Consider the following 18,244-nt stretch of genomic DNA (forward strand, 5'->3'; position numbering starts at 1 on the left):
CTCCGTCCGTGCGAAGACTCCACCATCCGACATCCGTCCATTTTGCCCCACGTCCACATACAAAACTCATATGTCGCAGACACCACTGCCAACATCACGATACTATTAAACCCCTTGTAGTTAAAATAGTACGACCCCGAGTTGGGTGGTGGGACGATGCGGACGTTCTTCCCATCTATTGCTCCTCCACAATTGGGAAAGTCCCAACAACTGGCAAAGTGGGAGGCCACAGTCTGCCATTCCTGTGGCGTTGAAGGACACTGTGGAGTGAAACAAGAACCAAAATTAGTAGACATGTGCAGAGTAAAATATTTCGTTTCGGAATTTCGTTTTCGTCCGAAAACTTAATTTATTTAGTTACTCCCGAAATTCGTTTTTATTTATTTCGTTTTTCGTTCAAAAATTGCATTCGTCCGAAAATCCACATGAATTACGGTCGAATCTGTCTTGGAAGGCTTATGGTGTCTGTCGAATGTATAAAGAAGATTCGACGGAGCTAACTATATAGCATACTTTAGAACCCTATTAAAGTCTATGGGACTCCAACGTTCAAAATCTAAAGTGCTAATTTTAAAGGCTAATTTGCAAGTTACTGTCCTAAAAAGTGTTTGGGGACCCGGGTCCTGCCCCAGGGGACATGTATCAATGCAAAAAAAAGTTTTAAAAACGGCCGTTTTTTCGGGAGCAGTTATTTTAATAATGATTAAAGTGAAACAATAAAAGTGTAATATTCCTTTAAATTTCGTAGGGGGGGGGGGGTTGTCTATAGTATGCCTGTGAAGGGGCTCATGTTTCTGGTGCTTAGAACTGTCCCTGCACAAAGTGTCATTTATGCAGGAAAAAAAGTCCTTTAAAATCACTCGCAGCTATTATGAATTGTCGGCTCCGTAATACAGAGAACACTCATTGAAAGTCATTGATAAAAAAATAAATAAATAAATTTTAAAAAAAGCGTGGGGGTCCCCCAAATTCAATTACCAGGCCCTTCAGGTCTGGTATGGATATTAAGGGGAACCCTGCCTCAAATTTAAGAAAAAATTTGACGTGGGGTTCCCCCTAAATATCCATAACCAGACCCTTCAGGTCTGGTATGGATATTAAGGGGAACCCCGCATCAAATTTAAAAAAAAATTGTCGTGGGGTTCCCCCTAAAAATCCATACCAGACCCTTTATCCGAGCACGCAACCTGGCAGGCCGCAGGAAAAGAGGGGGGGACGAGAGAGCGCCCCCCCCTCCCTCCTGAACCGTACCAGGCCACATGCCCTCAACATTGGGAGGATGCTTTGGGGGTCTGTGACCCCTCAAAGCACCTTGTCCCCATGTTGATGAGGACAATGGCCTCATCCCCACAACCCTGGCCGGTGGTTGTGGAGGTCTGCGGGCGGGGGGCTTATCAGAATCTGGAAGCCCCCTTTAACAAGGGGACCCCCAGATCCCGCCCCCCCTGTTTGAAATGGTAAGGGGGTACAAAAGTACCCCTACCATTTCACAAAGAAAGTGTAAAAAATGGTTAAATAAAACAAACACACTTTTGAAAAATTCCTTTATCAAAAATAAAAAAATAAAAAAAAGATTAAAGCGGCGGTAATCCACTCTTGCTATCCAGCGACGGACGGTCATCTCTCCAGCGATGGCTCATCTCATCCAGCGCAGCGAATCCTCCATCCTTCTTCTGTCTCCGTGGAGGAGACACTGCAGGCATTCCGGCGGCTGACGTTTCTTATATCCGGAGGGCGGGGCCACCCGTCACCTGACCCCGCCCCCCTCTGACGCAAGGGGAAACCCGGGGTTCCCTGTGACGTATGGGTGACCCCGCACCCCTCTGATGTAACACAGGCAGGTTTCCGTTACATCAGAGGGGGGCGGGGTCACCCATACGTCACGGGGAACCCCGGGTTTCCCCTTGCGTCAGAGGGGGGCGGGGTCAGGTGACGGGTGGCCCCGCCCTCCGTATATAAGAAACGTCAGCCGCCAGAATGCCTGCAGTATCTCCTCCACGGAGACAGAAGAAGGATGGAGGATTCGCTACGCTGGATGAGATGAGCCATCGCTGGAGAGATGACCGTCCGTCGCTGGATAGCAAGAGTGGATTACCGCCGCTGGAATCTTTTTTTTATTTTTTTATTTTTAATAAAGGAATTTTTCAAAAGTGTGTTTGTTTTATTTAACCATTTTTTACACTTTCTTTGTGAAATGGTAGGGGTACTTTTGTACCCCCTTACCATTTCAAACAGGGGGGGGGGCCGGGATCTGGGGGTCCCCTTGTTAAAGGGGGCTTCCAGATTCTGATAAGCCCCCCGCCCGCAGACCTCCACAACCACCGGCCAGGGTTGTGGGGATGAGGCCCTTGTCCTCATCAACATGGGGACAAGGTGCTTTGAGGGGTCACAGACCCCCAAAGCATCCTCCCAATGTTGAGGACATGTGGCCTGGTACGGTTCAGGAGGGAGGGGGGCCGCTCTCTCGTCCCCCCCTCTTTTCCTGCGGCCTGCCAGGTTGCGTGCTCGGATAAAGGGTCTGGTATGGATTTTTAGGGGGAACCCCACGTCAATTTTTTTTTAAATTTGATGCAGGGTTCCCCTTGATATCCATACCAGACCTGAAGGGTCTGGTTATGGATATTTAGGGGGAACCCCACGTCAAATTTTTTCTTAAATTTGAGGCAGGGTTCCCCTTAATATCCATACCAGACCTGAAGGGCCTGGTAATTGAATTTGGGGGACCCCCACGCTTTTTTTTAAATTTATTTATTTATTTTTTTATCAATGACTTTCAATGAGTGTTCTCTGTATTACGGAGCCGACAATTCATAATAGCTGCGAGTGATTTTAAAGGACTTTTTTTCCTGCATAAATGACACTTTGTGCAGGGACAGTTCTAAGCACGGGAAACATGTGCCCCTTCACAGGCATACTATAGACAACCCCCCCTACGAAATTTAAAGGAATATTACACTTTTATTGTTTCACTTTAATCATTATTAAAATCACTACTCCCGAAAAAACGGCCGTTTTTAAAACTTTTTTTTGCATTGATACATGTCCCCTGGGGCAGGACCCGGGTCCCCAAACACTTTTTAGGACAGTAACTTGCAGAATCTTTTCTCTCTGTCAAATCTTTTTTCTCTGTCGAATATTTTCTCTATATTATCTTGGACTAATAGAGGTAAGGTTAGGCACATTCGACCACAGGTTCTATAGACACAGATTGTTGTCAGAGTCATGTCGAATCTCCTATTCTATATCGAACTGTTGTAACAATGAAAACGAAAATAAAGCATTTATTTATGTCGGATCTTTCATTTTTCGGATTTTGTGCTTTCGTTATCGTTTGTCAAAACGAAAACGAAAATAGCTGAAATTCGGACGAAAATGCATTCGGACGAAAACGAATGCACATGTCTAAAAATTTGTAATTTGACAAATCAACATTGCAAGCAGATTAGACACCAACATTTTTGGCCAAGATTAGTATAACATTTTGGGAACTGAGTATTTAAAGCCTAAAGTATAAGGTCCCCTTATGAGAGTCATCACCCCCCCATCCCCCCATCTGATGGGCCCTTGCTAAAAAATAAGGGGTGATGTTTTGGACAGGTAACCCTCTCCACTTGATTGAGAGCTTGTACTACATGCTTAGGTGAATTCATTTGGGTTTGGTAAAGTCATCAGATAGAGCTAGCAGTTGGGGGGGGGGGGGGTTCCTAATGAATTCGGCACATCCCCAAAAATTCAAAAAAGTGACTCTGCATGAATTGAAGCACACACATCACATTTGTAGACATTATAGGGGGTGTTTAGGGGAAAACAATACTATGGAGCTGACAAAAGACATTGGTAAGTGACTAGACTATAGTTTTATGGGCCAAGAAGAGCATGGTGGGGAAGTTAGTGAGGCAAATATGCCTGAGAACAAAGGGGCAGAGCATATGAATTAGAGCATATTGCAATGATGGTAATTAGGGAATGAGGAAAGAAATGCAAGACATTAGCAATCATGAAATACATAGAATGTGATGTTAAAGGATAAAACTTACCTTCATATAGTCCTTCTGCAGGACCTGAATGATGGCAGAACAGGTCTCTGGAATAATGATCCCCAGAGCCTGGGGGGAGATGCCTGTAGAGAACTTAAGGTCCAGAAGGCTTCTCCCTGTCGCCAAGTAGCGCAACGTGGCGATGAGCCTCTGCTCCAGATGGCTTGCCGCATGCAGGTATCCTGCCTGCTGATATAAGGGGTCAGCAAAGCCAGCAGACGGTGAAAAACGGGGTCCGTCATCCGGAGATAATTCCTGAAATCATCAGGATTATTCTCCCCGATCTCACGGAGCAAAGGCATGTGCGAGAACTGGTCACGCTGGTGCAACCAATTCTTGGTCCACAAACGCCTCCCCTCCCTGTTCACGGACCGGGCTTGTGTCAAAGTAAGAACCCCAACACGAAGCCCCTGCACAGCACAAACTCTACGATGAGTACGTAGACGAAATATGGTTTCAAAACAGTCGGCTGGTCAGAACGGACAACAGAAAGCACCGATAAACAGCAAGGCCTGAAAGAACGACCTGAATAGCAGAAGCAAGCAGACAATAAGAAATGCAAATCAAAGCGTACTATACCAAGATATAGTCCACAATGAGAAACAAATACTTACTGACTGCACACACTGATTATCAGATACGCACACACAAGCACAAACCGAAGAGCAGTAGAGATCTGAATCACAAATCTGAAAAGCGCAAATCGTCTCTCACCAAACTTCTAATAACACGCGATAGACACAAGATCAGCAGATGGAGCCCAAAGGGTGCCAGACGTGGTGCTGAACTTCCCTTTTGTAGGCCCGCCGTACACGGCTTACGTCACTGCGTTCTTGGCAACCGCAAATTCAGACAACTTGGTCCGACCGTGTGTATGCAACATCACTTCCGGACCGGGTCCGGAATTAACCTGTCAGAATAACTCCGACGGATTTGGTCGTCGGAATCTCCGATCGTGTGTACAAGGGCTAAGAGTGTTCTCTTGGCTTTCTCGGGGGATTACTTTCATTAAAGATTTAAACACTACACAGCCAACTTATAACCACTATGAAACTGTTCAAGTTAAACATTTACTTAAAGATCATGATATAGACTATATACCTGTAAATAGAGAAATATGACAAGAACTCCAAAACAGGCCATATAAAAAGGGAGGGATCTCCAGATATTATGCCAAGTTGCAGTTTAAAGAGGAAAGCACCAAAACAACACATATGCTGACATGGGAAAAAGACCTAAAAATCTCGTTCAGCATTAGGGATTTGGAGCAAGCTAGACAGGCAACCTTTGGTGCCACTAGATGTGTCAATCATTGAGATAACTTCTTGAAAATGACCAACAGAAGCTATCTAGTCCCCTCTAGGTTGTCGAGGATTTTCCCCTCTATAGACCCTAATTGCTGGAGAGGATGTGGAGAAGTTGGTTCAATGTTCCACATATTCTGGACATGCAAATGTGTGCGTAGCTTCTGGAATGGAATATTTTCCCTAATCTCCAAAATCACAGGCTTCTTTGTTTCCCCGCTAGCGGAGTTGGCCCTCCTTCACCAAAGAATTGGTAATATTCCGAAGCAATTCCACACTCTAGTCATTCCCATCCTCACTGAAGCTTGTATGACCATAGCATCCCTATGGAGATCCAACAAAGCCCCTAAAGTATCAGATACCTTCAAAAGAGTACAGAATTCTGTTCTTTACGAAAAAATCCTGGCTTTAAGTCAGGACTCTATTCATAAATCTAATGATAACTGGAACTGCTGGCTAGGTGAATTCCCATTAGTGGACATGTAGAAAGAAGACTTATGAATATGTAGCCTCTACTACAGGCAGCTTTCAGAATTGAGTTGTGTCGTTGTATGGTGATCAGAGTTTGTTAAGTACATGTGTAGTTTTAAGTAATTTACTTAAAAGAGAATGATCTCTTTCCACCAGGTAAAAACACTATGGGGGGAAATTGGATAAAAAAAGGAACTGTTCAATTAAGACATATATTAAAAGAGGGGAAAATAAACACATTAGAAGCTCTAAATAAAGAAAAAGATTTGTTTGACTTGAACGAATGGCAGTACCTACAACTCAGACATTTTGTCTCGGGGATCCCAAGACCATTGTGAGATGGAGAGAAATTGACAAGTTTTGAGTGGTTCTGTGAAGGGAAAACATCCCAGGTTGGGATCTCACAGATATATAAGATCTTATTATGGGAGGAGGAGATGGAGGTGCCGACATTTATAAAAAAATGGGAAAATGAAATAGGACCACAGGCTGATAAGCAAAAACCTAAATAGAATTTTGAGGTTGGTGCATGGGTCTTCAACGAATAATAGGATGATAGCAATGAATTATAAATGTTTATTAAGGTGGTATAGGACACCAGATATTGTGGCAAAATATCAAACAGAGCAATCTGGAAAATGGTAGAGGGGCTGTGGACAACCGGGGAATATGGGTCATATATGCTGGAGCTGCCCAAGGATTAAAAAATATTGGAGAGAGATATTAGAATATATTAAGACAATAACTAAAAATCAAATACCTTAAGATCCCTGGGTATGTCTCTTTCATTGTATAGATATGCCATTGAAAGTGTACAAAAATTCCCTCACAATCCATTTTATACATGCAGCAAAGAGTCTAATCCCAAAGAAATGGAAGGAAGTAGAACCCCAAAAGTAAGAGAGTGGTGGGAAAAAATAGATGAAATATACAGGATGGAAGAACTTAGGGAGGAAGAAATAGGTAGGGAGCCTCAGAGGAAGTGGGAGGCATGGAAGAAATTTAAATTAACAAAGAAATATGCTGAGGTTCAGGGACTCTAGAGAGGGGGGGCCTCCCCTCCCTCCCATCCACCTATATTGGAAGTATCGGGGTGAGGTGCACACATGTAGTTGTACAACTATTGTATTTTCAAGCTATTTCTCTTCTATATTGGAAGGTGGATGGGAGGGCTGGGAGGGAGGGGTGGAGGTAAAGGGTAGGGGGAAGGGAAAGGAAGAATAGGGATTTATAAGGAGTAATGTAAAGTAAATAAGAAGGCTCCAGTTATATTAATATGGGAGGAGTAGGGAAGAGAGTAAACCCCCTCCCTCTCAATGGTTATTTAATATATTTACGGAGACGAGCGGGTTTTTTATTCTCTTTTTCTTTCTCTCTCTTTCTTTTCTTCTCTGTTTGTAAAAAAATTGTGAAAATGAAATAAATAAATATATAAAAAAAAAGTATATGTGTAGTTTATTTTTTTGTTTTAATACTTTATGTAATACTTTATGTAATTCCTTTTTAATTTTTACTTTCTAATTCTTTATGCTTTAAGGAAAATCTCACAATTGGGAATTGAACAATTATAGCATGTCAATTATAGACTTTTGATAGGCCTGCATATTTGGAACATTATAATTGAACTGGCTCTACTATACACTCATACCGGATAATGGATAAATGCACCATCGCAGTTGGAGATTTTTCTATCCAACTATGGGGTGGGCAGGGGTGGCGCTTTACTGCACACTGGGGCACAGCAAGTTCCCTATGGGGATGCCAGGGGTGTGGGGGCGGCGCCATCCCAGCACAGGCGCTATAGCCGTAATGATATCAGGATATGTGTTATGGGTGTATAGGATAAGCCGCGTGTTGGCTTACATGTATTATTACGCTTTGTAATGATTCTCTGGTACCTATCATAAGAATGTTATGCAATTTGATGTTCATGTTTGAAACTTCAATAAAAAAAAAAACTATTGAAAAGAGTATGGCAGAGTATGGCAGAGTATTGCAGAATATGAAAGGTTATGGCAGAGTATTGCAGAGTACGGCAGGGTATTGCAGAGTATTGCAGAGTATTTCAGGGTATTGCAGAGTATGGCAGGGTATGACAGGGTATTGCAGAGTATGGCAGGGTATGGCAAAGTAATGCAGAGTAATGCAGAGTATGGCAGGGTATTGCAGAGTATTGCAGGGTATTGCAGGGTATGGCAGGGTATTGCAGAACATTGCAGAGTATGGCAGAATATGACAGAGTATGGAAGGGTATTGCAGAGTATGGCAGGGTATGGCAGATTATTGCAGAGTAGTGCAGGGTATGGCAGGGTATTGCAGGGTATGACAGAGTATTGCAGAGTGTTGAAGGGTATGGCAGGGTATTGCAGAGTATGGCAGGGTATGGCAGAATATGACAGAGTATGGCAGAGTATAGCCGAGTATTTCAGGGTATTGCAGAGTATGGAAGGATATGACAGAGTATGGCAGGGTATTGCAGAGTATTGCAGGGTATTGCAGAGTATGGAAGGGTATTGCAGAGTATGGCAGGGTATGGCAGAGTATTGCAGAGTAGTGCAGGGTATGGCAGGGTAATGCAGGGTATGGCAGGGTATGACAGAGTATTGCAGAGTATTGAAGGGTATGGCAGGGTATTGCAGAGTATGGCAGGGTATGGCAGAGTATTGCAGAGTATGGCAGAGTATAGCCGAGTATTTCAGAGTATGGCAGAGTGTGGAAGAGTATGTCAGGGTATTGCAGTTTATTGCAGAGTATTGCAGGGTATTGGAGAGTATGGCAGGGTATGGCAGGGTATTACAGGGTATGTCAGGGTATGCCGGGGTGTTGCAGAGTATGGCAGGGTATGGCAGAGTATTGCAGAGTGTGGCAGAGTATGGTAGGGTATTGCAGAGTATTGCAGAGTATTGCAGGGTATTGCAGAGTATTGCAGAGTATTACAGGGTATTGCATGCTATTACAGATTATGGCTGAGCATGGAGGGATAGCTGAGCATGGATGGATGGATGTGGCTATGTGTCATAGAGCAGCTCTGTGGGCACTACAGTTCCAGCCCACAGCGCTGCTGCCATCGATCTCTCCCATCTCCGCTCACGCTGGACGGAGAGGGGAAAGAGGAATCGGATATCACACCCGTTTGTTTACAAGTGATCATCCGTCATTTGAGGGAGTGATCACATGGTAAACGGTCGCTATCAGCAGCCATTTACAGTGATCCGTGATGTGTCAGGTTCTCTGGACCCGGCGGTCATGGATGTTCTAGGGTGCACGCTCCAAGGGGTGCACGAGAGCAGGATTCTGGGAGGACGTCACTGTATGCCCTCCTAGATTTATGCAACTACCCTGCATCCGTCATTTGGCTATGTACCGGTTGGCAAGTGGTTAAGCAGTTTACCACTTAATCAGATACCCGGAGGCGTGTGACCTAGAAACTTAGGCTCCATATGGATCAGATATGTGTTAGTGAACATCAAACCACCTTTTGCATTTTGAGGAGTGGGTTGTGTTCCCCACAGACCTGAAAGACTAGGTGATATTAGTATCTCATACAGTCCCTTCTAAAGGATCCAAGGCCCTGATGAAATAGGACAGCCTGTGAAACGCTTTGAAATACATGGGATCCTAAGGTTTAAAGACAGACCTAGATGGCTGTTGCATTTGGTGCTCACGCTTATTTGTCTCCTCCTCCCCTCAGGTGCCACATTTGGCAACTTTCAGGGGAGAGGGGGGAAGGGGACCTGTTTTTGACAGGTAATCTGTCCCCACTTCTGTCGGACCATGCAGCAGTGAGGTCCATCAGAAGTCTGGCCCCCTCCTCCTTTCTCCTCTGCTGGACCAATTGGAATGTGCAGCGTGCTTCACGCATGCACATTAGGGAACCAGGCGTGAAGCCAAAAGGCTGCACTGCCGGGTTCCCTTACTGGAAATGGTAGCGGCTGCACCCAACAGCCAATCCGAAGATCTGCTGGTGGTGCCTACATTGTGGCCACCCTTGACAGGTAAGTGTCCATATATTTAAAATCAGCAGCTGCTGGATTTGTAGCTGCTGACTTTTAATTTTATATGGGGTGGGCAGACCTCCGCTTTTATATATGTTTTAACTGTTTTGATATGAAATAAAACTTTAAGAATTTTTATATATCTTATGAGTTGGTGTTTAATATACCCTAGAATGTACATTTAAAGTCCCATCCAATTTTATGTTTTTGTACAGTTACAGAATCAGGGCAGTACCTTCTAGGAGTAGATTCAACTCAACACTCTGTCCCCAAACCCTACAACCCTTTGAGTATAAACAATTCTGTATTCTCCCATAGGACATTTAGCAGCCAAGGAAAAATATTTATAACACATATTTTATTTGTACAATAAAAAAATAAAATGTATTTGCATAAAATACAGCTATTCTGGCACCATGATACATCCTCCAAATAAGTGACACTAAATAATTACATTATCCATATACCCACGGGTGGGGTTATCCATATATATATTCACTATTAGAATTTCTTCACAAAGTGCCCCCCGGCAGGGGAACCAGGTGTGTTTCAATTTGTTACTTACAAATCTTCTTCAAGGGGAAGGATATGTATATGTATAAAAGAGTTGTATCATGAAAAATTCTGTTGCATGATCTTTTAAATATCTTCATTTGATGGAAATTTACAATTACATCTACAGTAATCATAAACCACAATGTAAACCTTCTAATTAATTGTATGAAATATGTTGTTTTTTCTAATTGATTTTTATCAGCATTTATAATAAGTAATAGAGTATTGGTATAACTGGTAGGTTTGTAAACATCTAGGATGTATATAAAAATATATATTGCATATAGTGGCAAGGATTTGTGGTTTATATGCTAACTAGGTCTTTGATAAACTTCCTGACCAGTTTGAAGTTACCTTGTTGATGTATTTTGTTGCCTTAGGCCGCGTACACACGCGGGGACTGTTCGCTCAACTTTGTTCGTCAAACAGTTTCAGCAGACAGTCCGCTCAAAATTAGCATGGACGGACTTGGCCACACATGACGAACGAACAGTCCGCTGAAACCCTGCGCGATGACGTGAACGGCACGTACGACGGGACTAGAAAACGACGTCCTATACACTGCAATGCAACCTTCGGCGTATAAATTCTTTCTGAGCATGCGCGGAACTTAGTTTGACGAACAAGCCTACACACGCGGGGACTGTCCGCTCAAACCAAGTTTCAGCGGACAGTTTTTCGGGATTTCCGAAAAACTTTGTTCGTCAAACTGTCCGCTGAAACTGTCCGCTGAAGCCCACACACGAGCGGACTGTCCGCTGAAACACTGTTCAGCGGACAAAGTTGAGCGAACAGTCCCCGCGTGTGTACGCGGCCTTACAGTTTAAGCCGATTCATGCAGGGGTCAGGTCAGTTTTGACATAGGGGTTGATTTACGAAAGGCAAAAAGACTGTGCACTTTTGCAAGTGCAGTTGCTCCAGAGCTTAGTAAATGAGAGCGAGAGATCTCTACTGACTTCCATCAGCCAATTATGCGCAAGCTATTTTTTACATTTTTCTTGCATGTGATTGGGTATTTTTTGTAAAGTGAAGCTTTACTTTATTTTTTAAGCTCTGGAGCAACTGCATATGCAAGCTTACACAGTCTACTTGCCTTTAGTAAATCAAACCCATAGTTTCCCCTGCACGTGTGTTGATTGCCCTTCTAAAGGGAATGAATGCAGGGGTGCTGACCTTGTGTTGGGGAGTACAGTGGGAAGCATACAGTGAGGATATGTTTCATCATGTATCTCTTCTTCAGGCCACAACCTCCATCAATGGAAACAGCTGTGGAATTAATTTTATTCAAAAGAAACCTATTTAGCTAATTGACATTTTTAAAATGGTTTTATTCGTATGACATCAAAGCCAATCAAAAATCCCTCCAGTGTTGGTGACTGGTACACCGGTATATCAAGGGGAAGATTTAACTGCTAAGAGGGAGATGGTGTAGAGAGGAATAGAGGGTATAGGGATACATGAACATATAAGAAAGACACGTAGGTACACATATGGAGTGCCTATATCCTTGATAAACTATGAGCAGGTACTTAGTATTCTGAGGGGACTCACAGGGCTTCTGGTCATTGTATTATTTTGTATTTACCCTGTTGAATACATCACCTCTTAAAAGGATCTAATAAATGTTACACTCTCCAGAAAAGAACCACTGCTTCCTGTTTAAACTATAATTAATTATATATGATTTATTACTATCGACAACAAGGAATAGTATTAAAGAGTAATATAACAAAGGTGGTTTTTAAAAATTGGGGAACATTTGTTTCTGGATTAGCTGCATAATCTGCTGTATTTGCTGCTTAGAAATTAAACATTTTCTATATTTACCTCTATTATAAGATTTTAAAATGTCTAATTCTAATTTGCAATGCATGTTCAAGAGAACATGGGCTTGTCCTCTACTGAAAATAAATTCTAAAACGTACTTTTAAGTTCATCATCCATGCCTTCAAATTTTTATTTTTATGAAGTGCATTATACATTCAAGATTAAAATGCTTGAGATGACTTTTGGCAGGTAATTACTATATCAAACACCACATGAGCAGCAATAAATCGTTATTATAAAAATGTAAATTACCATACATTTCTTTAACAATAGGTATGTCAAAATGAAAAACTACTAAACAAGGACGAACATTGAATATTCTATTTTAAGAGTGTAAAATAAAGCAAAATTGCTGCTCTTTTACCTACAATAAATGCAATTACAATTATAATTCTGACTTTTATCTACACAGACTATGTTTACTGATTTAAACTCCGAAATACTGTTTGTTACAGATTTTTTTTTCTTTATGCTTTTTTTTTTCAGTAAATTGAAGAACTTAAATAGGAACTATGGGTTAGTTAGACAAACTTTTGGTTTCTCTCAGTTTTATAAAAAGTTATCTTTTTTTTTTTTTTTAAATCAGAAAGCTGCCTGCATTGAAGAATGCGATTTGAGTTTGCCACCATTTTGGGTTTGATGAGGATCTATGGGATTAGCAATTACCGTATATACTCGAGTATAGGCCGACCCGAATATAAGCCGAGGCCCCCAATTTACCCCCAAAAAACTGGAAAAAATTATTGACTCGTGTATAAGCCGAGGGTGAGACATGCCTGTCCATCCCTGTGTGTCCGTCCATCCCTGTGGGTCCATCCATCCCTGTGTGTGTGTCCATGCATCCGTGTGTGTGTGTGTGTGTGTGTGTGTGTGTCCATGCATCCGTGTGTGTGTGTGTGTGTGTGTGTGTGTGTGTGTGTGTGTGTGTGTCCGAGCAGCCTACCTGTGTCCAGCCTGCCTGTGTCCGTCCAGCCTGCGTCCCGTCCAGCCTGCGTCCCGTCCAGCCTGCGTCCCGTCCCGGCCCGTCCCGGCCCGGCCCGGCCCGGCCCGTCCTGTCCCGAGCCGAGCCTCCGTCCTTCAGCTCTTCGTCGGCGGCCATTCTAGGATTCAAAAGCCGCGCCTCCGTCGGTGATAGGCGGAACACTCAATTTCCCACTGACTGCTGTTCCGCCTATCGGATGTCCGTGATAGGCGGAACACTCAATTTCCCAGCAGCCTGTGTTCCGCCTATCACGGGCATCGTCTCATCCTCGTTCGAGGATGAGACGATGCCCGTGATAGGCGGAACACAGGCTGCTGGGAAATTCAGTGTTCCGCCTATCACAGGCGAAGGCGGAGCCGGAGGCGCGGCTTTTGAATTCTAGAATGGCCGCTGTCTGTCTGCTCGACACGCTGATCGAGCGGGCAGACAGCGATGACTCGAGTATAAGCCGAGGGGGGCACTTTCAGCCTCAAAAAAGAGGCTGAAAATCTCGGCTTATACTCGAGTATATACGGTAGGCCTAATTTTGAGCTATAGACTGATAACCTTCTAAGTTTACAACAGAAATTAGGAACAACTCATAATGTAGAACAAAATATTTGCCTCTGTTCAAATGAGCCATATGAGCGCATAATCTGACTGAATGGATATTCCACTGCTCTTATGATTTAAAGTGGTTGTAAAGCCTAATCATTTTTTACCTCAATGCATCCCTTGCATTAAGGTAAAACATTTTTAGGTGTCAGCATCCACCCTCACCCCCTCCCTTTTGCTTACCTGAGCCCTCATACGATCCATTGCTGTGCATGTTTGCAGCTCTCATCTCCCCTCACTTCCTGGTCTCTCTGGCTTTGCTGGGGTACCCGGAGCCATTGGCTCCCAGTGCTGCCAATCAAAGCCAGTGACGAGGGAGCCAGGGGTATATAGCTGAGTGCTGAAGCTAATAGAAGAGCTGATATTTCTGTACAGGGAGAGATACTGTGCCATATGGTGCTATACTATAAATTGCAGTGGTGTGCTAAAAACATATCCCCATAGTACTCTCTTTCATAACCCTGTGTACAGATTAAACCACTTTGCAACCAGTATTTTTTTTCTGTTATTGCACACATTTTGAAATGCACATATTAATGTCTAAAACATATTGACCAAACAGTTTATATTTTCTGAAAGACCTTGGAGAATAAAATGGTGGTAGTTATTTTTGTTATGTTAAATCAGGGGTCCTCAACCCCCGGGCCGTGGCTCTTCTGCAGCCGGGCCGCGGTGTGGACGGGTGGCATGAGAGAGCCCAGTGGCCAGCTGCAGAATGTGAAGTTCCTCGGAGTGGATGAACAATGTCGGGGATGGTGAGAGTGAAGCGCGCATTCCATTGCTCAGTGTTGTAACGTGTTCTCCCTCACCTCCTGTACACAGCAGTTAGTGTTGTCTATTGCTGAGCGCTGTGTTGTTTGTTATGCACAGTGGACCCCCCCTTTGTCTCTCACACGGACACTACCCGTACGATGTGAATGAACGTGCCCCCTCCTCACTGGCCTCACCCCGCCTTTCTGTCATAGGGGAAGGCGCAGCACACCATCACCTCCAGGACAGCCCACAGTAGCAGGGAAGCCACTGGTGTCCCTTGGTAACGGGGCTGAGGGTGGATAGAGCCGAGAGGAGACGAGTGCACACTTCTTCCGGGAGAGCAGGGAGCCACCCCCTCCCCTCTGATCCCTCCATATACTTACTTGCTGCTAATCCTCAGCCCTCATCACTGAACACTCACCAACATGACTGAGCTCTGGAGGAGAGGTGGGGGGGGGGCGAGTATGACAACACTACCAGTGACAGGGTGAGTGTGAGCGGGGACTGACTGGGAGTGGGTCACCTGTGTGCATGGAGTATGCAGGGCCTAGTGGGGGCACTAATTTCATATGTGAGGGGGCTACCTTCATCTGTGGGGGGCTACCTTCATCTGTGGGGGGCTACCTTCATCTGTGAGGGGGCTACCTTCATCTGTGGGGGGCTACCTTCATCTGTGGGGGGGCTACCTTCATCTGTGGGGGGCTACCTCCATCTGTGGGGGGGCTACCTTCATCTGTGGGGGGGGCTACCTTCATATGTGGGGGGGCTACCTTCATCTGTGAGGGGGCTACCTTCATCTGTGGGGGGCTACCTTCATCTGTGGGGGGGCTGCCTTCATCTATTGGGGGGCTACCTTCATCTGTGGGGGGGCTACCTTCTTCTGTGGGGGCCCTGCCTTCATCTGTGGCGGCTTTACTACATGTGGATGGACTGGTGTCTTTATTCAACATTACTATGTAACTATGGTGGCAGGCGACATGGCAAGTGACACGCTCAGGGCTCCCACTGATTCTGTATTATGGTGAGTTGAACAATTTCATTTAATACTACAATGTAATAACAGTAATAAAGAAATAATGCGCTGACGAATTGCCAGCGAAAAATCGCTTCCCCCTCGCGTGCCATCCCTAACCTCCGCCAACCCGGGCCTTGCCACAATTTTCTTCCAGGCAACCGGTCCCCGGTGCCAAAAAGGTTGGGGACCATTGTGTTAAATGATATTAGTGCACATGTTTATCAAGGGCATATTCTTTGTTAAAAAAAAATAAAAAATACACTAACGTTATTTCTTGTGCACACAAACACAATGGGGTTGATTTACTAAAATATGAGAGTGCAAAATCTGGTGCAGCTGCGCATGGTAGGCAGCTTCTAACTTCAGCTTGTTTATTTAGGCTGTGAGAAAAAATGGTCCAGCTTTAATAAATCAACCCCAATGTATTTCTAAATGTTTTGGTAAAACGGAGTCTGTTGCAATGAGTAAATAACTCCCCAACATATTGAGTCTTAAAATTGAAGCCCATGAAGCAGCAAAAAACTTTGGTACTCAAAATTGTTAATAGGTGTTGCTTTAAAAGCCTTTACAGGTTATCACTTTAAGGTTAAAGGCTGTTATCAATCATAACATGAAACTCGTCATAACTCTATCCTGTGTGTAACACGTAATATGTTACTAAAAGAGCATCCCCCATGCCCCCCACATCGTGTCCTCATTGTGACAGGGATCTTCTCCCCGCATCTGCTGTCAGAATTTTTTTGAAAACGTGATTGTTCTGGGATCTGCCAAAATGTAAAAAAAAAAAAAAAAAAACAGTGTGGGGTCCCCCCAAAATCCATACCAGACTTATCTGAGCATGCAGCCTGGCAGGTCAGGAAAATGGGGGGTGAACGAGTGTCCACACCCTCTCCTGAACCATACCAGGCCCCATGTCCTGGGGGTCCCTTAGTCTACCTGTAAAGTGACAGATCTGTACCATGTCTAGAATCTGCTGCTCCAATAATTGCATTTATAAATCCCAAAAAATTAAATTTTGCCTGCAAGCTTCCTTTATTTTGCTCAGCAAAAGCTGGGGAGCCAGTGTGTATGATGAGGCAACAATGTAGTGCACTGGACACAAGATTAGAGATTTTTTGGATACATTCTGGTGTCACTTTGACTTTGTTTAGAAGTAATGGGTGCGTAAAAAATGGTCTTTAGGTGTCGGTGGTGCCTTTACACCCTAACCCTATAGAGGTAATCTTTATGAAAGCAAGAATTGGCCTTGCTGTAAAAAATTGCAATGATATGCTCCTGTCAAACAGGTGCAGAAAAATTGGTCTTTGGGAGTCGGTGGCGCCTTCCCACCATAAACCTATAGAGGTACTCTTGATGAAAGCAAGAATTGGACTTGCTGTAAAAAAATTGCAATGATATTCACCTTACAAATAGGTGCAGGAAAATTACTCTTTAGCCCCATACACACTATAAGATTTTCTGCTGATTTTTTTCTTCAGATTTACGAAACCATATAATATGAGGTCAAACCTTTGGAGTTTCAATGTGTATGCAATAAGGCAGGCCCTTGCACTACATGGTTTTGGTAGCTCTGAAGACAAAAATCTGCAGAAAATCTAACCCTATAGAGGTGCTCTTAATGAAGACAAAAAAAAATTGCAATGATGTGCACCTGTCAAACGGGTGCTGAAAAATTGGTCTTTGGGTATTAATTGTGCACATGAAACCTATACCAAAAATATTCTTCCAGATGAAATGATTGAACACCCTCAAAGCTAGACAGCCTCAAAGTCCTGCAGAGATTCCACATCCCAAAAAGACTTAATCAGTGACATCTGCTTCAAGGGCTTCATCTCTGTTTTGCCCCCGAGGTAATCGTCCACCATGTGATGCAGACACTGCCGATGGGATGTGAAAGCTAACAGCCCTGGGCGGCGAGGACAAAAAAAATTCCGAAATGCCTCACTTGGCCTAATGCATTCTTCAACGCTCCTCTCTTGACCAACAGAAGACTCAAAACGACATTTTCCAGGACACTGTAACCTACTGGAGTCAGGAAAAACATTCAATAAAATCCTCTTTAACATGTCCTCAAGAGATTTTATCCTCTGCACTCTCTGTGGGGACGGGGTGAATCCTTATAACGGTGGTCAAGGAGTGTTGCCAACGAGTAATCATCCTTCTTCTTTATGCCATGTGTTCTTGGGTCCATTTGCAGGCTTTAAAGCATGAGGTTGCCCATGCGCCCCAAATTTGTTGAGGCTTGAGAAGCAAACTCCTCTGAGTCACTCAGGATGACAGGATCTGTAACTTCCTCCTCTCAGCCACATACTACTCCCAAAGGCCCTGCGGTTGGAAAGCCATCACTTACAAATTGATGTCTTCCTCTTATTTGAAGCCTATAAAAGTGTCAAATTCCTCCTCCTCATCCTCCTCCCCTCTCTCCTCCTGTGTGTTCTGTGACATAGGAATGATGGTGTCTGATTAAAGTGCACCTTGAGAGGAAAGGAAGTCCTCCTCTTCCTCATGCTGTTCTGCCTCCAGTGCCCTGTCTATAATGCCTTGCATAGTCTGCTCCAGCAGGAACACAACAGGGATTGTGTCACTGATGCAAGCACTGCCATGGCTCACCATCCTTGTGGCCTCCTCAAATGGTGACAATACAGTGCATGCATCCTTCATGATCAGCCATTGGTGTGGGAAAAAAAGCTGAGGAGGCGGTTTACGGACAG

This window comes from Lithobates pipiens, unplaced genomic scaffold (assembly GCF_037356315.1).
Source record: "Lithobates pipiens isolate NorthernLeopardFrog02 unplaced genomic scaffold, aLitPip1_a1.2 Scaffold_13, whole genome shotgun sequence".
Taxonomy (NCBI): domain Eukaryota; kingdom Metazoa; phylum Chordata; class Amphibia; order Anura; family Ranidae; genus Lithobates; species Lithobates pipiens.